The sequence below is a fragment of the Neoarius graeffei genome, chromosome 27 (assembly GCF_027579695.1).
Source record: "Neoarius graeffei isolate fNeoGra1 chromosome 27, fNeoGra1.pri, whole genome shotgun sequence".
Taxonomy (NCBI): Eukaryota; Metazoa; Chordata; class Actinopteri; order Siluriformes; family Ariidae; genus Neoarius; species Neoarius graeffei.
Genome location: NC_083595.1, coordinates 14,849,273 through 14,875,963, shown reverse-complemented (window position 1 = coordinate 14,875,963; position 26,691 = coordinate 14,849,273). Strand labels below are relative to the sequence as shown.

Here is a 26,691-nt window from a genome sequence, read left to right as displayed (position 1 = left end):
GTGGGTCGTACTCGCCTCTCCGCATCTGAGAGGGAGCGCAGAAGGAGGGACAAGTGCTGCATCTACTGTGGCAAGCCTGGTCACTTCCGAGCATCATGTCCCGAACTCTTGGGAAAAGGACCGCCCCGTCCAGCCGAGGGAGGGTTGTGACGGGGCCTACCCTCTCTCCCGGACTCCTTGGTCAAGGAATCTACATCCCGGTCTCCATCTCCTGGGGTGAGTCTGTCCACTCTTGTCAAGCTTTGATAGACTCAGGGGCGGCTGGGAACTTTATGGATATTCACTTCGCCCAAAGCATCAATATTCCGACTGCACCTCTTGAAGTCCCACTGTCTGTGTCTGCCCTCGATGGCCAAGCGTTAGGTGATGGAAGAGTCACCCAAGTTACTTCTCCAGTTTTCCTCCAGTCTCAAGGTCACAAGGAAGAAATATCCCTGCACCTGATTCCTTCACCTGAGTTCCCAGTTATTCTAGGCCTTCCTTGGCTTACTCGCCACAACCCTCGCATAGACTGGGTAACAAGCCAGGTTGTGGAATGGGGCCCTGCTTGCCATGCCTCTTGTCTGCTCTCTAGCTCTCCTGTGTCTCCTGCCGAGCCCCCTGATCTCACCGAGTTATCTCAAGTTCCCACAGAGTACTGGGATCTCAAGGAGGTATTCAGCAAGAGCAGGGCCGCCGTTCTTCCTCCGCACCGGGCCTACGACTGTGCCATCGACTTGCTCCCTGGGACTACCCCTCCTCGTGGCAGACTGTTTTCACTCTCTCAGCCAGAACGCAAGGCCATGGAGGAATACCTCAAAGATGCCCTGGTCTCTGGGTTTATTCGACCCTCCACTTCACCTGCTGGAGCCGGCTTCTTCTTTGTCGGCAAGAAGGATGGGGGGCTCCGACCATGTATTGATTACAGGGGCCTGAATAAGATCACTGTGCGCAACCGATATCCCCTTCCGCTGATGTCCACAGCTTTCGACCTGCTCCAAGGCGCCACCGTCTTCACCAAGTTGGACCTACGGAACGCATACCACCTCATCCGTATCCGACAGGGAGACGAGTGGAAGACTGCCTTTAACACCCCGTCTGGGCACTACGAATACCAGGTGATGCCCTTCGGACTCACCAACGCACCAGCTGTTTTTCAGGCCCTAATCAACGACGTCTTAAGGGACATGATTAACCTATACGTTTTTGTCTACCTCGACGACATCCTTATCTTTTCCAAGACCGTGCAGGAGCACCGCCACCATGTCCGCCAGGTTCTCCAGAGGCTGCTACAGAACAATCTGTTCGCCAAGGCCCAGAAATGCGAATTTCATGTTTCCGAGGTCTCCTTTCTGGGATTTATTGTACGGACAGGCCAACTCCAAATGGACCCTGCCAAGACCCTGGCCGTCCGGGATTGGCCTACTCCCAAGTCCGTTAAGGAGGTTCAGCGGTTCTTAGGATTCGCTAACTTCTACCGCAAGTTCATCAGGAACTTCAGTTCTGTGGCAGCACCCATGTCAGACCTCACCAAAGGGACAGGTGGATCTTATGGCTGGTCTCCTCAGGCAGAAAAGGCGTTCAAAGACCTCAAGGACCGCTTCTGCACGGCACCCATTCTGGTTCTCCCGGACACCTCCCAACCATTCATCGTGGAGGTGGACGCCTCGGACAGTGGTGTTGGCGCGGTACTCTCTCAACGTTCGGAAGGAAAGCTGCACCCCTGCGCTTACTTCTCCCACCGCCTGAGTCCTGCGGAGTCCCGGTACGATGTGGGGGATCGAGAACTGCTAGCGGTCAAACTGGCCCTTGAGGAGTGGAGGCACTGGCTGGAGGGAGCACAACATCCATTCCTGGTTTGGACTGACCACAAGAACCTGGAGTACCTCCAGCAAGCCAAGAGACTGAACCCTCGACAGGCTAGGTGGGCCCTGTTTTTCAGTCGGTTTGACTTCACCCTCTCATACCGCCCCGGCTCCAAGAACACCAAACCTGACGCACTGTCCAGACTGTTCTCTGCCACTAACAGGGAGAATGAAGTCGGGCCTATTATCCCTGTGTCCCGGATTGTGGCCCCTGTCCGCTGGGGTATTGAGGAGGCTGTCCGACGAGCCCAACGCCAGGACCCCGGTCCTGGGACGGGGCCACCAGGCCTCTTGTACGTCCCACATCAAGCCCGGGCCAAGGTTCTCCAGTGGGGTCACTCTTCCCCTCTCACCGCCCACCCGGGAGCTCGGAGGACCCTGGACTTCCTGAAAAGACGCTTCTGGTGGCCTAACATGGAGAAGGAAGTAAGGTCATTTGTCCTGTCCTGTGAGGTTTGCACCAGAACCAAGAACCCACGACAGCGTCCCCAGGGTCTCCTGCATCCTCTGACCATTCCCCGGCGTCCCTGGTCCCACGTGGCAGTCGACTTTATCACGGGTCTCCCTGAGTCACAAGGTAACACGGTCATTTTGGTCTTAGTTGACAGATTCTCCAAGGCCTGCCGCTTCATACCACTGTGCAAACTCCCCTCTGCTCTTGAAACTGCGAAACTTTTGTTTAATCATGTCTTCCGAGTCTTTGGTCTTCCACAGGACATCGTCTCAGACCGAGGGCCCCAGTTCTCCTCCCGAGTGTGGCACGGGTTCTGCAAGGTCATCGGAGCCACTGCCAGCCTCTCCTCTGGGTTTCACCCACAGTCCAATGGTCAGACGGAGAGGCTCAACCAGGACCTGGAAACCACCCTGCGAGGCCTGGCTATGGATAACCCGACATCGTGGAGCACCTGGCTGCCATGGGCGGAGTACGCCCACAACACCCTGCAGTCATCGGCCACCAAGCTGTCGCCATTCCAGTGCCAATTCGGGTTCCAGCCACCTCTGTTCCCGGACCAGGAGGAGGACGTGGGGGTGCCCTCGGTCAACCAATATGTGAGACGGTGTCGCAAGACCTGGAGCAAGGTCAGGAAGACCCTCATACAGACCTCCAGAACCAACCAGACTCAGGCCAACCGCCATAGAAGACCTGCACACGCTTTCCGCCCTGGGCAGCGTGTTTGGCTGTCCACTAAGGACCTTCCACTGCGGGTGGAGAACCGCAAGCTTGCTCCTCGCTACATTGGCCCCTTCAAGGTGGTGCGCAGGGTGAACCCTGTCTCCTACCGGCTCCAGTTGCCCCGGACTCTGAGGATCAACCCCACGTTCCATGTTTCCCTGTTACGGCCCGTACTGACGTCTACGTATGCCCCTGCCCCTAGGAACCCCCCACCCCCCCGCATCTTCCAGGGGCAGACTGTGTTCACTGTGAATCGCCTGCTTGACTCCCGCCGGGTCCGCGGCGGGTTGCAATATCTGGTGGACTGGGAGGGCTATGGTCCTGAGGAGCGCTGCTGGGTTCCTGCTCAGGATGTCCTTGATAAAGAACTATGTCGGGACTTCCATTCGGCCCATCCGGATCGCCCTGGGAACGTCAGGAGACGCTCCTAGAGGGGGGGGTCCTGTTAGGACTAGGACTGTTTTGGCCTCTAGAGGCCGCTGTTATTTCCTTTTCATGTCGTGTTTATTTTGGCCTCTAGAGGCCGCCACTGTTCCTGTGTTTTGTGTTTGTGTTAATTGCCTAATTATCTTCACCTGTGTCCTTAATTAGTTTGTCTATTTATACCCCTGAGTTCAGTCCTCTTGTCACGGAGTCTTTGTGCTGTTATGTTTATCTCCAGTTTCCTTTGTACTGTGTTTTTTTGATCTTCTTAGCTTTTGTATTTTTGCACTTTGCTTTTCTTTTGGATTACACTCTTTGGTTTTTTTTGTCTTTTGTTTTGCCCTGTATATAGTGTATATAGTTTAAATAAACCTTTTTGATTCTTTTTCTACTTCCGCCTCACGCCTCTGCATTTGAGTCATCCCCCTGGTGGCCTAGTGGGGGTTTGCTGGATCATCACACCAACGAACCAGGTTCGAATCCCAGCAAAACCCTAACAAACCATTCACATTCACATCTACGGTCAATTTAGAGCCACCAGTTAACCTAACCTGCATGTCTTTGGACTGTGGGGGAAACTGGAGCACCCGGAGGAAACCCACGCGGACACGGGGAGAGACTGTAGGTGTGAATGTGAGTGTGAATGGTTGTCTGTGTCTATGTGTCAGCCCTGTGATGACCTGGCGAATTGTCCAGGGTGTACCCCGCCTTTCGCCCATAGTCAGCTGGGATAGGCTCCAGCTTGCCTGCGACCCTGTAGAAGGATAAAGCGGCTAGAGATAATGAGATGAGATATTTTGTACTAAGTATAAGTCTATGTAAAACATAAAAACTATGTTTTATTAAATTTATAATACATAGGGCCAAATTACTCAATTCTGATTGGTCAGTCAAGGAGGGCTTTTTTTCCTCAACACAGGGCAGTATTTCTGAAATGCTATTGGCTAGTTCGTTGCTTGGTTACGGTTACAAAAATTAACAAATTTTGTCAACAAAATGGCTGACACTGCTGACTCAGCAACACCGTGTTTCACTATATTCGATGAAGAAATGATAAACCAATTGAAAGCTGCAAGCGAAAATGAAAATACCAAAAAAAAGTACAAATTTTTGGCTTTCCGTGTTTAAGAAATGGGTCACAGAAAGACAAATCAACGACTCTCTAGTGGCATATGAATGCTGAGAGTTAGACAAGGTGCTATCGTAGTTTTATGCAGAAGTGAGGAAAGAAAATGGGGAAAACTACGAACCAGTAATGCATGCAGCATTGGATCGGCATCTGAGACAAGAGAAATATCCGGGATCAATCCTGAAAGATGTCCAAAATCCTCGTGTAGTGTCGCCGTGTCATGATGAAAGACGCTTTAGAAACTGATTCAAACGTGCAAGAGAGTCTTGCGCCCTGACTGGTTCAGAAAACGTGAATGACAAATGTTGTGAACTTGAATGGCTTCTGAAGTATGAATTTATCCCTATATATTATAAACAAGTAATTGTATGGTTCCTTGTAAAATTAAGGATCAATGACCATACATTTTTTCAATAGCCACATAAGAATATTAGAAAAGCGCCCACTGTAATTTTTATAACTTTTTTTTTTTAAACTAGATTGTCACCTCATTAGGGTTTCTATAACCTTGTATGGACTTCCTGTGGTTTGGGCGTGAAAACCCAGTTTGTCAGAGTGTGTGCGGGAGAGGCGGATGCAAGTGCAGATATGTTAAATAATACACAGTGTGATATGAGCATAAAAAGTGCGTGAAACGCACACAACAGGCAAACAGACTGAAACAGCAGGCAAAGTTGTAATCGAGGAAACAGGCAGGAGGTCAATCGAGGCACGGACAGACTATCAGAGGCAAAACTATACAAGATCAAGGGACGAGAAACAGGAGTCAAAAAACCAGGAGGTCAACAAGGACAGGAAACAAGGCTCTGGAAGGCACACTAGACGCGGCGTAATACTTCGCATCATCCTTGCATGGGTGCAGTCCTTAAATAGCCCAAACATAGTTCATTTATTAAAGACAGGTGTTCTTTGTTAACGGCGCGCCTTCAGGTACATGAGTCAAGGCGTGCAGGACTGACACAGTTCTGCACAAGTGCAAAACGATCACACTAGAAAGCATGGTCAAGCTGCCAGTGTAGCTGCAGTCTTTTTAGTTGCGAATTACGAGTATTTCCTCGTGTTAATAATTCGCCATGTCAAAACAAGCCAAACTTTCCTCCTTCTTTCGATGTGAAGAGAGGTGAGCAATTTCTCATCTCATTATCTCTAGCCACTTTATCCTGTTCTACAGGGTCGCAGGCAAGCTGGACAAAAGGCGGGGTACATCCTGGACAAGTCGCCAGGTCATCACAGGGCTGACACATAGACACAGACAACCATTCACACTCACATTCACACCTACGGTCAATTTAGAGTCACCAGTTAACCTAACCTGCATGTCTTTGGACTGTGGGGGAAACCGGAGCACCCGGAGGAAACCCATGCGGACACAGGGAGAACATGCAAACTCCGCCCAGAAAGGCCCTCGCCGGCCACAGAGCTCGAACCTGGTCCTTCTTGCTGTGAGGTGACAGCGCTAAGCACTACACCACTGTGCCACCCGCGGTAAGCAATTTATTATATATGTTTTCTATCAAAGTTGCATTTTGTGGCTTCGAAGCTAAGTTTTAGTGTGCTGTTTCTAGAACACAACATCAAGAAAATGTGGAAGAAACAGCAATAATGGAAGATACGGTTTCTAAGCTACCTAAAACTCATCTCATCTCCTTATCTCTAGCCGCTTTATCCTTCTACAGGGTCGCAGGCAAGCTGGAGCCTATCCCAGCTGACTACGGGCGAAAGGCGGGGTACACCCTGGACAAGTCGCCAGGTCATCACAGGGCTGACACATAGACACAGACAACCATTCACACTCGCATTCACACCTACGGTCAATTTAGAGTCACCAGTTAACCTAACCTGCATGTCTTTGGACTGTGGGGGAAACCGGAGCACCCGGAGGAAACCCACGCGGACACGGGGAGAACATGCAAACTCCACACAGAAAGGCCCTCGCCGGCCCCGGGGCTCGAACCCAGGACCTTCTTGCTGTGAGGCGACAGCGCTAACCACTACACCACCGTGCTGCCCTACCTAAAACTAGAAATGGTAATTATTTTTTGTTACATAATGTACTCAAGCTGGGACGGCACGGTGGTGTAGTGGTTAGCGCTGTCGCCTCACAGCAAGAAGGTCCGGGTTCGAGCCCCGTGGCCGGCGAGGGCCTTTCTGTGTGGAGTTTGCATGTTCTCCCCGTGTCCGCGTGGGTTTCCTCCGGGTGCTCCGGTTTCCCCCACAGTCCAAAGACATGCAGGTTAGGTTAACTGGTGACTCTAAATTGACCGTAGGTGTGAATGTGAGTGTGAATGGTTGTCTGTGTCTATGTGTCAGCCCTGTGATGACCTGGCGACTTGTCCAGGGTGTACCCCGCCTTTCGCCCGTAGTCAGCTGGGATAGGCTCCAGCTTGCCTGCGACCCTGTAGAACAGGATAAAGCGGCTAGAGATAATAAATGAAATGAGAAAAAAAATCGCCTATTGCACCTTTAAGTGGACTCTGAAGAGGTGAATAAACGCGAGTGAGGCGGACTCTTCTCTCACTGAATCGTGAAAAACCCTAAACCTGCTCGCTGGGCGTGGTTTTATCCACAGAGCTGCACGTGAGCACAGGTTCAGGCGAATCCTCTCGGTGACATGGTGAGGCGCGCGCAGGGACGGCAAGCAAGCGCGCTTCCGTTTTCATTTCCGCTCCCATCTATAGCGTGTCTGCGTCACACCGGAGACGGTATGTACCGATTTTCAACCTACTTCCGATTGTCGCGGTTTAATAAACGGAATGTCAGGATAATGTTCCAGAACCAGATCGGGTTCAGGGAGCTGAAGTGCGCGAGCTGTGAACCTTTACACCTGTAACTGGGGCGGAATCCCAAACGGAATCTTATAGAATAGTGTAGTGCACTTGAAAGAACCTGCAAACTATTGGCTCTGTCGAAAATTTTATATATAACAGAAGGCAGAGACTTAAGGGTTGTTTTACAATCAGGGTACGCAAGCTAAAAATCACATTTAACACATTATCTTCAATATCAAAAGGCTTGACTAATTAAACTTGGTTGTTTATTGTAGCCCTGTGATAGCTCTATTTACCATGCAAAAAAAAAAAAAAATTGGTGATAACGTTATTTTTGGTGAATGTATGGCAATATATGTCACATTGAGCAAAATTACTCGTGTCATTTAGGAAAAGTGCTTTTTTGACCACAGGTAGCTCCAAAAGGGATGCACTTAAATCATTCTTTATATCATAAAACAAATATTTGGTTCCATATAATTGGAAACATAGTTAAGTTTTAATGTTGAATGCCAGTAAGTTTTCAAACTATTTTGATCAAGTTAGTATGTAATTGTGTAAAAAAAAAAAAGTCCTCTCCGAGACAGCTAATTTTTCAATATAAAATAACATATCTAAAATGATTATTTTCATCTTAAAATGGGGCGGCACGGTGGTGTAGTGGTTAGCGCTGTCGCCTCACAGCAAGAAGGTCCGGGTTCGAGCCCTGGGGCCGGCGAGGGCCTTTCTGTGTGGAGTTTGCATGTTCTCCCCGTGTCCGCGTGGGTTTCCTCCGGGTGCTCCGGTTTCCCCCACAGTCCAAAGACATGCAGGTTAGGTTAACTGGTGACTCTAAATTGACCGTAGGTGTGAATGTGAGTGTGAATGGTTGTCTGTGTCTATGTGTCAGCCCTGTGATGACCTGGCGACTTGTCCAGGGTGTACCCCGCCTTTCGCCCGTAGTCAGCTGGGATAGGCTCCAGCTTGCCTACGACCCTGTAGAAGGATAAAGCGGCTAGAGATAATGAGATGAGATGAGATCTTAAAATGTGGTCAAGATATTGGGACATAAATATTAGAGAGTAGAGACAACTAACACAAAGTTTACAGCCTTGTATTTAAAAGCACTATGGAAGCAGTGGATTCTGAATTGTCAAAAATGTCCTCTCCGAGAATCACTTCATTTGTTTCTCCCATCTTATAGCAGATTACACAAAACTACCATACACACATGTCAAAAAAATACCTGAAATCTGTTCTTTAACTTGTCCTTCACTTAAAAACTGGTACAAGAACCAGTTTGAATCAATTTGAATTTTGGACCCCTGTGACACAAACTTTGTACCCTGATTGCAGTGGCGGCTGGTAGTCTTTCAAACAGGGGAGGCTGGTCGGTTACGATATTTCCAGATTTTAAAAGAAAAAACATAAATTTTGCCCATATTCTTGCCTCTGATCTGGCTGATTGTTGGCAGGGTCACAAACTGTGAAATAACAGGTTCTTTTGGCCCATTAACCTACTGTCCAATATACATGATGGTGGTGTTGGGGGGGGGGGGGGTATATTTTAACATTTTATATTTTAAAATTGTGGCATGTTGTTTAAAAATTGATCATTATTGAAAGCAGCTCTTTATCAGGAACCTCAGCAGTAACAGCAGAGTGTTCTGGAATAGGCACAAGCACTGACCTTGGGGAGCCAAACATAGAGCTGGGTGCCACACATTTCATTCAATGACACTTGCCCTATTATTTTGACTGAGAAATGTTTTATTGACAATTTTGATAACCCTTCACTTTTAATCCAGGTCTGTAGTGTGAAATGTTCTCGGCTGTGTTTTTGTTTAAAATGTTTTCCAAATTGTAGCTGTGTTTAATTCATATCCAGAGAAATATATATTCCAATATAATATACTCAGCATAAACATTTTAAATAGAGTCTATATTTTTGGTCCATCCATGACATATTACTAAAGTAGCCTATTTACTGTTGTTGATGTGGGTCACTTGCTATTAGCCAATTCACTTTCTCGTACCAGGAGAGCTGAAAGGAACGAGTATTATTCCCTGCCTTTTTCACCAAGTCAATTTGAGGCGTTGGTCTACCCTGCTCTTTAATTTTAATTTTTTCCTCGAAAGGAAGACTGGCAAATGGCTTCGCCAAAATTAAATCAGCAATGCTTGGCATCCGTGCGCAGCTTTCTTGCTAGCTCACTAGCCCCCTCAAGTTCAGTCACTCAAATAAACAAAATTTCTGGAACTAAGATAGCAAACTTGACAACACTATAGTTACACTTTATTTACACTGAAAATATATACAAACTAAAAAAGCTGGTAGAAACCGTCTGTAATGAATGAAATCAAAATGTAAGCTGATCTCTTATAATACACCACACCACTTGCGAATCCGCATGGGACTGAACTGAAATTCACCGCTGCCTGTCTATACTGTATTTGAAACGAGCTGTCAATCAAAGAAAATATCCGGCCGCTTTCACCAATCACCAGTCTCCTCGCGGAAACTGCCATGTCCCTCCCACTGTGAGGCTCGGAGTCCGTGGGCGGACATTTTCGCAGTATTTGTCCATTAACCGTCTTGCATTTGGAGATTGAAAAGCGCATAGCTCCCAAATGCCACTGAAGTCCACTGAGGCTGGGATTCCGTGGGCGGGTGTTTTCGCAGTATTTGTCCAATAACCGTCTTGCATTTTGATATTGAAAAGCGCATAGCTCCCAAATGCCATTGAAGTCCATTGAGGCTGGGAGTCCGTGGGACTCCGTGGGCGGGCGTTTTCGCAGTATTTGTCCAATAACCGTCTTGCATTTTGAGATTGAAAAGCTCATAGCTCCCAAATGCCATTGAAGTCCACTGAGGCTGGGAGTCCGTGGGACTCCGTGGGCGGGCGTTTTCGCAGTATTTGTCCAATAATCGTCTTGCATTTTGATATTGAAAAGCGCATAGCTCTCAAATGCCATTGAAGTGCACTGAGGGTGGGCTGCATCGCGCTGTCACGAGGGGGAAAAACTCACGCACACATTAGGCGAACTGGGGAAAGTTATAACGGAATGATTTCGCACTGTAGTTGGGTTGAGCACATATATTTCTATGATTCTGGATCTGAAATAGCAATGTTATAAGGTCGGCTATAACATAAGCCTAGCGCAATTCATCCTACACGATGTTCGTCATTTTTAGAGGAGGCTGAGCCTCCCTCGTTGTCTTAGGGCAATCGCCCGTGCCTGATTGTAAAACAACCCTTAAAAAAAAACCCACCTCAGTATTTCTACATGCTGTTTAGTGCGCTAGTGTACTTAAAAGGTGGGCATTATTTAATACAGGGTGTAGTGTACTTATATAGGGAACGTGGAGTAATTTGAAATTCAGCCTGTGATGCTTCGCAGTATGAGCAATAGAGAGATGTTTTGTTTATCATCGCTGTCAGTTCAAAACCTGCTATGTGACAATTTAGGTCAAATTGGGTTCTCTATGCTGATTGGTCAATTTTGACCTCGTGCTTCCATTTATGCTAATTAGAAAAGCTAATAATAGAACAAGTAAACTTTTACTGGCTTCTCAGCTTATTTCAGAGTTTTATTCAGTTTTTTACGTCTCCTGTAAAAGAAAAAAGGTCACATAGCAGGTTTTGACCTGACAGCAACATTATGTTTTAACTTGTGTCTATGTATGGATTTTGACTTTTTTTTTTTTAACGTAGTTTTCGTGGAAACTCTCAAAACTTAAACTCTCCCAAGCAAAAAATAATTCAAAGTCAAAGAGGTTGCAGAAAACTTTAGGCCTTTATTATATCAATTAACAAAGGCCGAATCTCAAATCATCCATTTTTATAGTCTTCCACCAATGCACTAGAGCGGTGGCTACAATTCTCGACAGTACATAATTATCGACACCTTTTCAGATTTACCAATAAAAAAACCATTTTGCAAAGGTGAGTTTCAGTTAATTATTATTGGTTAATTAATCAACCGGAAGACCCGCCTCGTGCTTTGATCTTGTCTGATGACACAGCTCGTTCCCTGAGATGGAATTTTTTTCAGCAATTTTTCAGAAAACCCGGACGTTATCATCGCACGCAAGCATGATGGAAAGATCATGGACATGTTTTCCTGATCAAATTCACCGATATTTCATGATCTCCTTGTCGAAACCTACTTTGTTTCTTACTCTTTCATTTGACAGCTGCCATTTTGTATCTAAACGCGCGTTTGAGAAGTCACGTGAGGTGTCGATAATAGTGATCACTTTTACCAGTGTCCACCATTATTGACACCCTGTGAAATTAAGGGATATTTACAACTGTTATGGATCGCTCTTTGTGTAACATAGATGAAGTACTTTAAAAATAAATGAATAAATCAATGCACTGTGATTTTATAATTTTTTTTTCTGATTGATAACAGAATAAAATGTTTATAGAGTATTTGGAGTCTGATTGCAATAAATAGAATTAGACCAGAATTAAATTCCTAACATATAAAAAATTACATGCTTGAAATATTCAGATTTTTCTATTCTATTCAGATTTTTTTTTGTTTTTTTTTGCAGTGTATTGTAAATATCAACCACATATTACAATATCAGTAGGTGTTTTATATTTTGGTTTGAGGAATGACATGCGACCTTTTGACCTGGATTTTCATGTGGCTACAATGTCAATTCCCTGTTGACATTTATTGGTAAATGACGAAACTAGAAATTAATACAAACAGCAACGAATGATGAACAAAATGTGATCTATGAAAATACTTAGAAAGCGGGTAGAAAGTGGAACAAAAAGATTTTCTGACACAGGTTCAACATTATCAGTTCATTTGTTTACAAACCATTAGAATTACTTCATTTACGTAAGCACTGACATCGATATATTTATCTCATCTCATCTCATTATCTCTAGCCGCTTTATCCTTCTACAGGGTCGCAGGCAAGCTGGAGCCTATCCCAGCTGACTATGGGCGAAAGGCGGGGTACACCCTGGACAAGTCGCCAGGTCATCACAGGGCTGACACATAGACACAAACAACCATTCACACTCACATTCACACCTACGGTCAATTTAGAGTCACCAGTTAACCTAACCTGCATGTCTTTGGACTGTGGGGGAAACCGGAGCACCCGGAGGAAACCCACGCGGACACGGGGAGAACATGCAAACTCCGCACAGAAAGGCCCTCGCCGGCCCCGGGGCTCGAACCCAGGACCTTCTTGCTGTGAGGCGACAGCGCTACGATATATTTATATAAAAGATATTTTGGACTAAATATAAGTCTATGTAAAACAAATTTTAAATAAAATCTGTTTTGTTCACTTAATACCACATACCTATTATTATAAATAATCATCTGGATGTCTGTTTGTGGAAAGGTGTCTGTGGACAAAGGTGTCGATAATTGTGGAACGGTGTCACGTGACCTAATACGCTAAGTAATCGGGAATCAACACCCCACCCCCCGTGGAAGTTTGAGTAATTATTCATGCACAATTTACGTATTGAAAGTCTTTTCTACTTTTGCAGCAGCCAAAAGATTAAGGTGTCCAATTGTAGCTGCCGCTCTATATAAAGATACATTTCCGCCTCTCTTTTCCAATATCCCAGGGGTGAAAGTAACTTTTATTTCTTGCCGGTACTATTATTTTGAGTAATAGTGCGCACGTGCAGCGTGCGCCGAAAAATACACCTAATTATTTATTATTATCTGCTTATCAAGCATTCACTAGGACTTCTTATCACTCAGTAGTACTAGTATAGTACTTTATCACACTATCACTCTTTCATCCACCTGTATCAGTTTTTTATTATAATTGGGAGACTTTGCAACAAATGTCTGTCTACTAAAACACTTTGGATACCAGCTGCGCACGTTGGCGCAAGATGGTTAAGCAGTGGGCTCCGCGCACTATCTCGCACGTTGTCTGTCGAGTGAAACACGGAAGGAATTCACTTCAGACATAATTCAGAGACAGGTCAGAACGAGTTATATGCAATGTATATTGAGGAAAACATGTTGCTTTTGGTAAATTGACGTTAGCAGGTGTGTTGTTATGCTGAAAGTTTTTTTTTTTTTTTTCAGAGACAGTATATTTTTCTTTCCGGTACGGCCGAATCTTTTAGGGGTATGCCGGACCGGCCAGGACCGGCTTACTTTCACCCCTGCAATATCCCCAAAGTGAACTGCGCTGTTCTGAATTCAAGGACCGACTTCCCGAATTATTTTTAATGTTAAAACAAACCACCTGTGCTAAGTGACACGTACATATCCAAACAAGGCTTTTAAGGTCATTTCAATAATGTACATCCAAATAAGGCTTGGTTCTGGTTTAAGGTTATTTCTAGTTCAACACATGCTTCAGGGTTCCATTAACAGTATAAAGCTTTGACCAACTTCATTAACACTTTATATGAGTAGCACGCTGTGTGAGCACAATTGCTATCAGGCGCATTAAAATGTAAATAACTTTTCTAGAATTTCACCAAAACTCATTGAATTTTCAGCATTGTAAGAGAACTCCCTAAAGTATTATTCAGCAAAACCCCAGAATGATAGCACAAATCTAGCATTTTTAACAGAATTTTAGTTCTTAAAATTTAACGTAATTATGGATGTCACGCGTAACATTTACACCCGTGAAAAATCACTTTGAATGCTGTTTTGAAAGTTTTGATCAAATATTCTCTGTAATAAAAAATCGCTTAAATATTATAAACACAGTCTTTTAATGTATCAAAAAATAATTTTGATAAAGCAAGGAAATTCGGAAGAAAATTAGTTTTTTCTTTTGCTTGTTGTGCGCGTCACGCTACCAAAATCTAACTAACCCCTTCACGAACAATTCCAACTTTCATGGACTTGTAGCGCGAATAAACCTTTAAAAAATATATAATACTTCTCACCCAGTAAATTAGAATCCTGGTGATTTATATCCTCGTAGCTTCAGTAGATCTAGAGATTTAGTCGATTTAATAAATCCCAAACACTGTGAAACATGCCAGCCATCTATGGTGAGAAGTGCTGCTGTAGGTGAGAAACTCTCATTTCTCCCACTTCCAACTAACTCCGTGACCCAGACCAAAATAACAAGGTCATGCTCATCACTTAAGGATGATTTATGCCAAGTTTCACGGAAAAATACAGCGAAATAAACTTGCTAGAAGCATTTTTCAAAATCCCAAACATTATGAAACGTTTCTTGTAGGGTTTCAGGTTACAAATTTCGAGAATAGAGAAATTGCAGCGCAAAAGTTTGCCACTAAACTCGCGAAAATACTCCATCCTAGCGAGTTTCACAACCGAACTAGGCTACGTGACAGTCCGTGACCACCCAGGAATGTTCTAGAAGGTACACTTCTAGGCACGTGCGATCGAGAAAGACGCCACGTGAAGGTAGTAAAGGTAGTATTTCCACTGTCTTATGACGTTTTTGCTTGTTTTAGCGTGATAAACAATGCATAATGGGTAATCATTAAAATGCTGATTTCAAGGTTAAAATGGGTAAAAACAACTAATTTATATAGCTATTGTAAAAATTGTGCCTAATAGTTATTTCAGTACATAAAATCAAAACCTGAATTTTTAATTTTTTTCCCTATGTTACACCATTGTGCATCTATAGCATGCTACTCATCTTACTGAAAATCAACATGACTGGCTTTGAATCAAAATACAATCATAAACCAAATTATTGCTTGTATGATGACATCAAGGCATGTGTGCATGGTTACGTATGTGTGTGGTTTACATTACGGATAGAAAACCACCACATTTTCTGGTCTAATGGATATTTCGCTTGTTTGATAACCTGGAGATATAAACAGTTGATTTAAGGCAGTTTTGAGGAAAATATCACATGTAAATCACCGCCAAATTAATGAAGAACATCATGATCCTGATTTCTATGTGGCACTTGCATGTGACGTCACAGCCGATCCAGATTGTGACAGACGCCATTTTGTCGGTCAAACGCCATATTTCCGCCTTCTACTTCTGGTTCTACTTCTACCTTTTCTTCTGGAAAACCCTACTATATACAATTCTACTACAACGGCTGCGGCTACAAGTTCTCCCTACCTGTGCACGTTTTTTATGTTTTTTGTGTGTATTTTTGCGTGTTGTTCGTCTGTACCGGACTTCAATATCCACTACAACCGTATGGACTTACTGGACATTGGTTTCCAGCAGAAAATGACAGTTTGTAGCGATTTCCATCGCATGCACAACATTCCGGACGAGAAAAAAAAAAACATTCCGGACGAGATAGCGAGACCAGCGGGGTCTCCGTGGATTGTTATCGGAAGCAAAGCGAAGGAGGCGGCGCCGGGAGCGGAAGCAAAAGCGAGGCTGCAGAGCCGGCCTGTTGACTAAGCTCAGAAAACAGCCACTCAAACCTCCACTGCTAAGCCGCTACCTCTCCAACGCCAGATCCATGTAAACAGCACGGACAATTTGGAATTACAGCTGGAATTACCTTATTCTATTCTATTCTATAATCGGCTGGTCAGTGCTATACTCAATACTTAAGTGACTTACCCGTCCAATGAGGATTGCTTTTTTCTTGTTTACAAGATGCCACATCTGAGTCGCTGACAAATCCTGAATTTCTGTAAAGATAACTGTCCAGAGATTTATAAGCACGCAGTGCTTCACCACTGAACAGCGAGGGAAAGTTTATGAGGTAATTATACACGTCCGGGTATTCCACCTCTGGCAGTTCAACATCCACTGACACGGTCATGAAAACTCCGTCCGGTAAGCCATAAGGGTCACTAATCTGTAGATCGTTTATTTTAGACATATATCTAGTTATCTGTTCATTAGAAAAATGAGCCGTGTCGGTTGAAATTGATCTATTCTGTACACGAGTGCAGCACTATTCAGCTGTGTTTTTTACCGACAAGATGGCAGCTGTGTACTTTCCGGTCACGTGACTGCAAGATCTCTATTGCTCTCTAAACTGTTTGCCATTCTCAGTGTGGAATGGGTCACAGCTTACAAACTGTCCAGATTAAATTAATATTCTAGAGAACACCTTAGATTTATAAAAGTCCTGAACTGTTCCATATTTTAGACCTGAAGCTGAAGATTTTTAGTTTACAAACACCATTCATTCATTCATTCATTCATTCATTCATTCATTCAGGTACATCGTTTTATCCTTTTTTCACTTATGCATGGGCAATTTTTAAAAACGTTAGTGATCGTCACTTTTTCTAAAAAAAAATCAATTTGTGCATGAGTTACATTACATTAAGTAAACAATAATGTGACTATACAGTGTCTTGCAAAAGTATTCATCCCCTTTGGTGTTTGTCAAGTTTTGTTGCATTACAAGCTGGAATTAAAATAGATTTTTGGAGGGTTAGCACCATTTTGATTTACACAACATACCTACAACTTTAAAGGTGCAAATTGTTGTTTTCACTGTGACACAAACAATAATTAAGATGAAAAAAAAACAGAAATCTGGAGTGTGCATAAGTATTCACCCCCTTTCGTATGAAACCCCTAAATAAGAGCTGCTCCAACCAATTCACTTCATAAGTCACATAATTAGTTGATTAAGATCCACCTGTGTGCAATCAAAGTGTCACATGATCCGTCACATGATGTCTGTATAAATCAACCTGTTCTGGAAGGACCCTGACTCTGCAACACTACTAAGCAAGCAACATGAAAACCAAGGAGCCTCCAAACAGGTCAGAGACAAAGTTGTGGAGAAGTATAGATCAGGGTTGGGTTATAAAAAATATCCCAAACTTTGAATATCCCAGGGAGCACCATTAAATCCATTACAGCAAAAGGGAAAGAATATGTCATCACTACAAACCTGACAAGAGAAGGCCACCCACCAAAACACACAGACCGGGCAAGGAGGGCATTAATCAGAGATGCAACAAAAACACCAAAGATAACACTGAAGGAGCTGCAAAGATCCACAGTGGAGATGGGTGTATCTGTCCATAGGACCATTTTAAGCCGTACACTCCATAGAGTTGGGCTTTATGGAAGAGTGGACAGAAAAAAAAGTAATTGCTTAAGAAAACATGTTTGGAATTTGCCTAACAGCATGTGGCAGACTCCCCAAACACATGGAAGAAGATTCTCTGGTCAAATGAGACTAAAATTGATCTTTTTGCCCATCATGGGAAACGCCATGTGTGGCGCAAACCCAACACCCTGAGAACACCATCCCTACAATGAAGCATGGTGGTGGCAGCAGCATCATGCCGTGGGGATGTTTTTCACCTGTACGGACAAGAAAGCTGGGCAGGACTGAAGGAAAGATGGATGGCACTAAATACAGGGCACTTCTGGAGGAAAACTTGTTTGAGTCAGCCAGAGGTTTGAGACTGGGACAAAGGTTCACGGTCCAGCAGGACAATGTCCCTAAACATACTGCTAAAGCTACACTGGAGTGGTTTAAAGGGAAACATTTAAATGTCTTGGAATGGCCTAGTCAAAGCCCAGACCTCAATCCAGTTGCGAATCTGTGGCATAACTTGAAGATTGCTGTTCACCAACGCAACCCATCTAACTTGAAGGAGTTGGAGCAGTTTTGCCTTGAGGAATGGGCAAAAATCCCAGTGGCTAGATGTGCTAAGCTAATAGAGACATACCCCAAGAGACTTGCAGCTGTAATTGCAGCAAAAGGTGGCTCTACAAAGTATTGACTTGGGTGTACTTACAGACACTCCAGATTTCTGTTTTTTCATCTTAATTATTGTTTGTGTCACAATAAAACAGCAGTTTTCACCTTTTAAGTGGTAGACATGTTGTGTAAATGAAATGGTGCTAACCCCCCAAAAATCCATTTTAATTCCAGCTTGTAATGCGACAAAACAGGACAAACACCAAGGGGGATGAATACTTTTGCAAGACACTGTAAGTAGACCTATGCAAACTTAATATCAGTTATCCATCCATAATCTACACTAGAAGAAGAAGAAGCCTTTGTTACATGTACACTCTGCATTTACCCCATTTGAAGCAGTAGTGGAGCAGATGGAGGTTCGGTGCCTTGTTCAAGGGCATTTCAGCCATGATCCAGGGGGAAGGGAAAGTACTGTTCATCACATGTTTCCTGCCAGTCCTGGGAATCAAACCAGCCACCCTTTGGGCCCAAGGCTGCTTCGCTAACCTTCAGGCCGTGGCTGCCCCACTACTTAATTTACTGAGGATTGTAGGAGATCTGGAGCCAATCCCAGCTGATCCTGAGATTGGGTTCATCCTGGACAGGCCACCAATCTATCGCAGCGCTCACACACACACACACACACACACACACACACACACACACACACACACACACAGAGGATAATTTAGAGTAGCCACTTGATTTATCAACATGTCTTTGGATTGTTGGAGGAAACCCACATGGGCAGGAGGAGAACATACGAAGTCCACACAGAAAGGCTCCAGTCGACCGGCAGGTTCAAACCCAGAACTTTCTTGCTGTGAAGATTCAGTTCTAACCACTGCACCACCATGCCGCTTGAGATTAGTTATAATATTTATACTGTATTAATTTGATCTTTTATTTTCACACTCATGTTTTAGTAATATTTGACAAATTGGACATTGTGGTATTTTTCATGGAACACACCAAATGCCCATTGGTCAACTGGAAAGCATGTCCTTTAGACTGGGGCATAATTATACAATTCCAGAAAATATTTTGTTTGGTTTTATTAGACAATGCAGTTAGATTGACGTGGAGCGGCCTTGGGCTGAGGTGCCCTTGAGCAAGGTACCTGACCCCTGACTGCTCCCCGGGCGCTGTGTGTGGCTGCCCACTGTACTGGCTGTGTGCGCGTGTGTTCACTGCTTCAGATGGGTTAAATGCAGAGGATGAATTTCACTGTGCTTGACGTGTGCATGTGACAAAAGTTTCTTCTTCAACGTTACCCAGTTTTTGTCTTCGCGTACCTTTTGACGTGTTTCCTGTCACCATTCTGTAAAGTGCACAAAGAAGAGATAATACAGTATCATTAACCAAGGTTGCCACGTTTCAGCAACATTTGCAACCCAACTACATTTCAAAAACCACATAAAAGGCCAGAACTAGCACAGAAAATGGTTCATTGGAGAAGCAAGACACATTTTTCTTATTTGTTTTTCTTCTGGTGAAAAGGATCACCTCAGGATGCTCATGCATTTCTAATAAACAGATGTGCACTTTTCCAGGTGCTTTTACTTTATCCAGTTCAAACAAATCAGCATGTTACAACCAGAGATAACCTGCCAAACTTTGAGGCACATGGGCTTCAACAGTAAGAAGACACCATCAGATCCCACTCCTGTGAGCCAAGAATGGGAATTCGAGTGGGAATCCGAGTGGGAACTGGCTCAACAAAACTGGGCAGTTGGATGTTGAAATTTATTTACAACCCCGATTCCAAAAAAGTTGGGACAAAGTACAAATTGTAAATAAAAATGGAATGCAATGATGTGGAAGTTTCAAAATTCCATATTTTATTCAGAATAGAACATAGATGACATATCAAATGTTTAAACTGAGAAAATGCATCATTTAAAGAGAAAAATTAGGTGGTTTTAAATTTCATGACAACAACACATCTCAAAAAAGTTGGGACAAGGCCATGTTTACCACTGCGAGACATCCCCTTTTCTCTTTACAACAGTCTGTAAACGTCTGGGGACTGAGGAGGCAAGTTGCTCAAGTTTAGGGATAGGAATGTTAACCCATTCTTGTCTAATCTAGGATTCTAGTTGCTCAACTGTCTTAGGTCTTTTTTGTCGTATCTTCCATTTTATGATGCGCCAAATGTTTTCTATGGGTGAAAGATCTGGACTGCAGGCTGGCCAGTTCAGTACCCGGACCCTTCTTCTACGCAGCCATGATGCTGTAATTGATGCAGTATGTGGTTTGGCATTGTCATGTTGGAAAATGCAAGGTCTTCCCTGAAAGAGACGTCGTCTGGATGGGAGCATATGTTGCTCTAGAACCTGGATACACCTTTCAGCATTGATGGTGTCTTTCCAGATGTGTAAGCTGCCCATGCCACACGCACTAATGCAACCCCATACCATCAGAGATGCAGGCTTCTGAACTGAGCGCTGATAACAACTTGGGTCGTCCTTCTCCTCTTTAGTCCGAATGACACGGCGTCCCTGATTTCCATAAAGAACTTCAAATTTCGATTTGTCTGACCACAGAACAGTTTTCCACTTTGCCACAGTCCATTTTAAATGAGCCTTGGTCCAGAGAAGACATCTGCGCTTCTGGATCGTGTTTAGATACGGCGGCTTCTTTGAACTATAGAGTTTTAGCTGGCAACGGCGGATGGCACGGTGAATTGTGTTCACAGATAATGTTCTCTGGAAATATTCCTGAGCCCATTTTGTGATTTCCAATACAGAAGCATGCCTGTATGTGATGCAGTGCCGTCTAAGGGCCCGAAGATCACGGGCACCCAGTATGGTTTTCCGGCCTTGACCCTTACGCACAGAGATTCTTCCAGATTCTCTGAATCTTTTGATGATATTATGCACTGTAGATGATGATATGTTCAAACTCTTTGCAATTTTACACTGTCGAACTCCTTTCTGATATTGCTCCACTATTTGTCGGCGCAGAATTAGGGGGATTGGTGATCCTCTTCCCATCTTTACTTCTGAGAGCCACTGCCACTCCAAGATGCTCTTTTTATACCCAGTCATGTTAATGACCTATTGCCAATTGACCTAATGAGTTGCAATTTGGTCCTCCAGCTGTTCCTTTTTTGTACCTTTAACTTTTCCAGCCTCTTATTGCCCCTGTCCCAACTTTTTTGAGATGTGTTGCTGTCATGAAATTTCAAATGAGCCAATATTTGGCATGAAATTTCAAAATGTCTCACTTTTGACATTTGATATGTTGTCTATGTTCTATTGTGAATACAATATCAGTTTTTGAGATTTGTAAATTATTGCATTCCGTTATTATTTACAATTTGTACTTTGTCCCAACTTTTTTGGAATCAGGGTTGTATTTATTTTTTTAAGTCATTTAACTTTTTTTTCCAGTCTTCGATTATCCAGTTTTGGATCCTGTTTCATGTTGCATAGCCTTCGCACTTGTACAGCAGCATTGTTTATAAGCCCCTGCTTGTCCATGCTAACTAGCCTGCAAAAGTGGCACTTAAGAAACATCTGCATGTCTGAAACCACTCTGTTAATTAAATAGTGGATGGATGAAAAATACCTTGAAGTACCTGAAGCATACAAACAGCATTCAGTCTCATAATTCCAGGCATGGGTTCTACATCTGTTGACCAAATATGAGAAATGATTGATGGTTGATTTCTGAATCAACATCATGAAGTGCTTGATTTTAGGATGCTGCCTAAGAACTGGTCAACATGTTTGCCTTTTCTGTCTTTATGCACATGGATCTTGTGGTTGACTCGCATGCTGTATTACAAGCTGATACAGTGGTGCTTGAAAGTTTGTGAACCCTTTAGAATTTTCTATATTTCTGCATAAATATGACCTAAAACAACATCAGATTTTCACACAAGTCCTAAAAGTAGATAAAGAGAACCTAGTTAAACAAACGAGACAAAAATATTCTACTTGGTCATTTATTTATTGAGGAAAATGATCCAATATTATATATCTGTGAGTGGCAAAAGTATGTGAACCTCTAGGATTAGCAGTTAATTTGAAGGTGAAATTAGAGTCAGGTGTTTTCAATCAGTGGGATGACAATCAGGTGTGAGTGGGCACGCTGTTTTATTTAAAGAACAGGGATCTAACAAAGTCTGATCTTCACAACACATGTTTATGGAAGTGTATCATGGCACGAACAAAGGAGATTTCTGAGAACCTCAGAAAAAGCGTTGTTGATTCTCATCATGCTGGAAAAGGTTACAAAACCATTGCTAAAGAGTTTGGACTCCACCAATCCACAGTCAGACAGATTGTGATCAAATGGAGGAAATTCAAGACCATTGTTACCCTCCCCAGGAGTGGTCGACCAACAAAGATCACTCTAAGAGCAAGGCGTGTAATAGTCGGCGAGGTCACAAAAGACCCCAGGGTACCTTCTAAGCAACTGAAGGCCTCTCTCACATTGGCTAATGTTCATGAGTCCACCATCAGGAGAACACTGAACAATAATGGTGTGCATGGCAGGGTTGCAAGGAGAAAGCCACTGCTCTCCAAAAAGAACATTGCTGCTCGTCTGCAGTTTGCTAAAGATCACGTGGACAAGCCAGAAGGCTATAGAAAAGTTTTGTGGACGGATGAGACCAAATTAGAACTTTTTGGTTTAAATGAGAAGCGTTATGTTTTGAGAGAGGAAAATACTGCATTCCAGCACAAGAACCTTATCCCATCTGTGAAACATGGTGGTGGTAGTATCATGGTTTGGGCCTGTTTTGCTGCATCTGGGCCAGGACGGCTTGCTGTCATTGATGGAACAATGAATTTTGAATTATACCAGCAAATTCTAAAGATAATTGCCAGGACATCTGTCCATGACCTGAATCTCAAGAGAAGGTGGGTCATGCAGCAAGACAACGACCCTAAGCACACAAGTCGTTCTACCAAAGAATGGTTAAAGAAGAATAAAAGTTTATGTTTTGGAATCAAATCAAATCAAGTTTATTTGTACAGCGCTTTTAACAATAAACATTGTCGCAAAGCAGCTTTACAGAATTTGAACGACTTAAAACATGAGCTAATTTTATCCCTAATCTATCCCCAATGAGCAAGCCTGTGGCGACGGTGGCAAGGAAAAACTCCCTCAGACGACATGAGGAAGAAACCTCGAGAGGAACCAGACTCAAAAGGGAACCCATCCTCATTTGGGCAACAACAGACAGCCTGACTATAATATTAACAGTTTTAGCAGGTATAACCCTCAACTGTCCTCATGGGGCCGTCCTTCACAGGAGTGGGGCGATAAAACTCCGACCAGACACAGGGCACCAGGATGGATCAAGCAGGTCCGAGGGGCAGAAGAGGCCAGCATCTCAATCCCAGGATCAACATGTAACTCAGAGGGAAGGGGGGGGGGGGGGGGGGAGAGAGAGAGAAAGAAAACACGTTGTTAGGTATGCCCTAAAAATGACAAGTATTAAATCTGTGTGGTAGGCTCGCAGAGACGAGAGTCTTTACATCAGGCATAACACACAATGGCATGTTAATATGGTAAAAAATATATCATGACCTGCTCTGGCTGGATGCTTGATTGGGTGATGGGAGCACACTCCTCAGCAATGATGAGATGCAGATGGGACCCTTAGGGCTGGCCAAGACAATTCAGTTACATTTCACTGGGTCTGGGACATGCGACAGAATGTCTGACGGCCGATTCCCTGCAGGCTACGATAGCCAGTCGGGGTCCCCACCGTCTCCACCAAAAGATTTCCTGTTGACTCCATGTAACTCGGAGGGACAGATTTGGAATGGCCAAGTCAAAGTCCTGACCTTTAATCCAATGGAAATGTTGTGGAAGGACCTGAAGCGAGCAGTTCATGTGAGGAAACCCACCAACATCCCAGAGTTGAAGCTGTTCTGTATGGAGGAATGGGCTAAAATTCCTCCAAGCCGGTGTGCAGGACTGATCAACAGTTACTGGAAACGTTTAGTTACAGTTATTGCTGCACAAGGGGGTCGCACCAGATACTGAAAGCAAAGGTTCACATACTTTTGCCACTCAGATATGTAATATTGGATAATTTTCCTCAATAAATAAATGACCAAGTATAATATTTTTGTCTCATTTGTTTAACTGGGTTCTCTTTATCTACTTTTAGGACTTGTGTGAAAATCTGATGATGTTTTGGGTCATATTTATGCAGAAATATAGAAAATTCTAAAGGGTTCACAAACTTTCAAGCTCCACTGTATGTGTAAGCCACTCTTTTATAAAAATAAAGCCAGTCAAGGGTCCTTGGAAAAGCATTTAGGATACAGATTAAAGTCCATTATGAATTGCATATTCGTGACAATGGCATGCATGCTTTCATTTGCAGGTTTTGATGTAGACCTCACACAGTGAATGTCATTTGGCGTATTAATCAATATGAAAGGAATCAAAAACAATAGGTGTGTTGTGCTAGGAAAGTAATCAGTGATGGTGTGATGTCAAACAGCTTTAGCTCTGACTGACTGGTGAATGTAATGTAATGGAGATACTTTTCAGAAAACGTCAATTTTTTAATCACCAGAGGTGGTCAAAGTACCCAGTTTCATTACTTAAGTCAAAGTACAGATCCCACTGGTGAAATGTTACTCCAACACGTGAAAGTTGTACAGTCAAATTTTTACTTAAGTTAAAGTACTGAAGTACTTGCTTTTAAAAATACTTCAGTATTAAAAGTACGTTTTCTGTCAACGCATTGTTGTATTATTGCCACAACGCTTCCAATACCTAATGCCTCTGAAGCGACCTACTGGATTTACTGACTAGCTTGTACAACCCTGATTCCCAAAAAGTTGGGACAAAGTACAAATTGTAAATAAAAACGGAATGCAATAATTTACAAATCTCAAAAACTGATATTGTATTCACAATAGAACATAGACAACATATCAAATGTCAAAAGTGAGACATTTTGAAATTTCATGCCAAATATTGGCTCATTTGAAATTTCATGACAGCAACACATCTCAAAGTTGGGACAGGGGCAATAAGAGGCTGGAAAAGTTAAAAGTACAAAAAAGGAACAGCTGGAGGACCAAATTGCAACTCATTAGGTCAATTGGCAATAGGTCATTAACATGACTGGGTATAAAAAGAGCATCTTGGAGTGGCAGCGGCTCTCAGAAGTAAAGATGGGAAGAGGATCACCAATCCCCCTAATTCTGCGCCGACAAATAGTGGAGCAATATCAGAAAGGAGTTCGACAGTGTAAAATTGCAAAGAGTTTGAACATATCATCATCTACAGTGCATAATATCATCAAAAGATTCAGAGAATCTGGAAGAATCTCTGTGCGTAAGGGTCAAGGCCGGAAAACCATACTGGGTGCCCGTGATCTTCGGGCCCTTAGACGGCACTGCATCACATACAGGCATGCTTCTGTATTGGAAATCACAAAATGGGCTCAGGAATATTTCCAGAGAACATTATCTGTGAACACAATTCACCGTGCCATCCGCCGTTGCCAGCTAAAACTCTATAGTTCAAAGAAGCCGCCGTATCTAAACACGATCCAGAAGCGCAGACGTCTTCTCTGGACCAAGGCTCATTTAAAATGGACTGTGGCAAAGTGGAAAACTGTTCTGTGGTCAGACGAATCGAAATTTGAAGTTCTTTATGGAAATCAGGGACGCCGTGTCATTCGGACTAAAGAGGAGAAGGACGACCCAAGTTGTTATCAGCGCTCAGTTCAGAAGCCTGCATCTCTGATGGTATGGGGTTGCATTAGTGCGTGTGGCATGGGCAGCTTACACATCTGGAAAGACACCATCAATGCTGAAAGGTGTATCCAGGTTCTAGAGCAACATATGCTCCCATCCAGACGACGTCTCTTTCAGGGAAGACCTTGCATTTTCCAACATGACAATGCCAAACCACATACTGCATCAATTACAGCATCATGGCTGCGTAGAAGAAGGGTCCGGGTATTGAACTGGCCAGCCTGCAGTCCAGATCTTTCACCCATAGAAAACATTTGGCGCATCATAAAATGGAAGATACGACAAAAAAGACCTAAGACAGTTGAGCAACTAGAATCCTAGATTAGACAAGAATGGGTTAACATTCCTATCGCTAAACTTGAGCAACTTGCCTCCTCAGTCCCCAGACGTTTACAGACTGTTGTAAAGAGAAAAGGGGATGTCTCGCAGTGGTAAACATGGCCTTGTCCCAACTTTTTTGAGATGTGTTGTTGTCATGAAATTTAAAACCACCTAATTTTTCTCTTTAAATGATGCATTTTCTCAGTTTAAACATTTGATATGTCATCTATGTTCTATTCTGAATAAAATATGGAATTTTGAAACTTCCACATCATTGCATTCCGTTTTTATTTACAATTTGTACTTTTGTCCCAACTTTTTTGGAATTGAGGTTGTAGAAACTGTAGCGCTGAAGCTCCACCTGACATGCTAGCAAACTCTCTTCAAACTTGAAATCATATTGGGTAGCTAACGTTACTAGAAAAGAAAGATTTCTACATTTTGTTTATTTGGCAAGGTTATGCTAAAATATAATTCTGAAAAGACTTCAGATAAGGCGGCACGGTGGTGTAGTGGTTAGCGCTGTCGCCTCACAGCAAGAAGGTCCTGGGTTCGAGCCCCGGGGCCGGCGAGGGCCTTTCTGTGTGGAGTTTGCATGTTCTCCCCGTGTCCGCGTGGGTTTCCTCCGGGTGCTCCGGTTTCCCCCACAGTCCAAAGACATGCAGGTTA

The 26,691-nt window shown here is 43.6% G+C and overlaps 1 protein-coding gene across 2 annotated transcripts in view; it reads left to right on the top strand.

Moving 5' to 3' along the window:
* Nucleotides 1–7,190: 7,190 nt before the first annotated feature.
* Nucleotides 7,191–26,691, top strand: part of ppef1 (protein phosphatase, EF-hand calcium binding domain 1) — a 112,788-nt gene continuing 93,287 nt past the window's right edge. Inside the window, exon 1 of one of the 2 annotated variants that reach the window (XM_060911837.1) lies at nucleotides 7,191–7,272. The gene's annotated coding sequence lies outside the window, so the exon portion shown is untranslated. The remainder of the gene's footprint in view (nucleotides 7,273–26,691) is intronic. The other variant, XM_060911835.1, reaches the window with a different exon arrangement.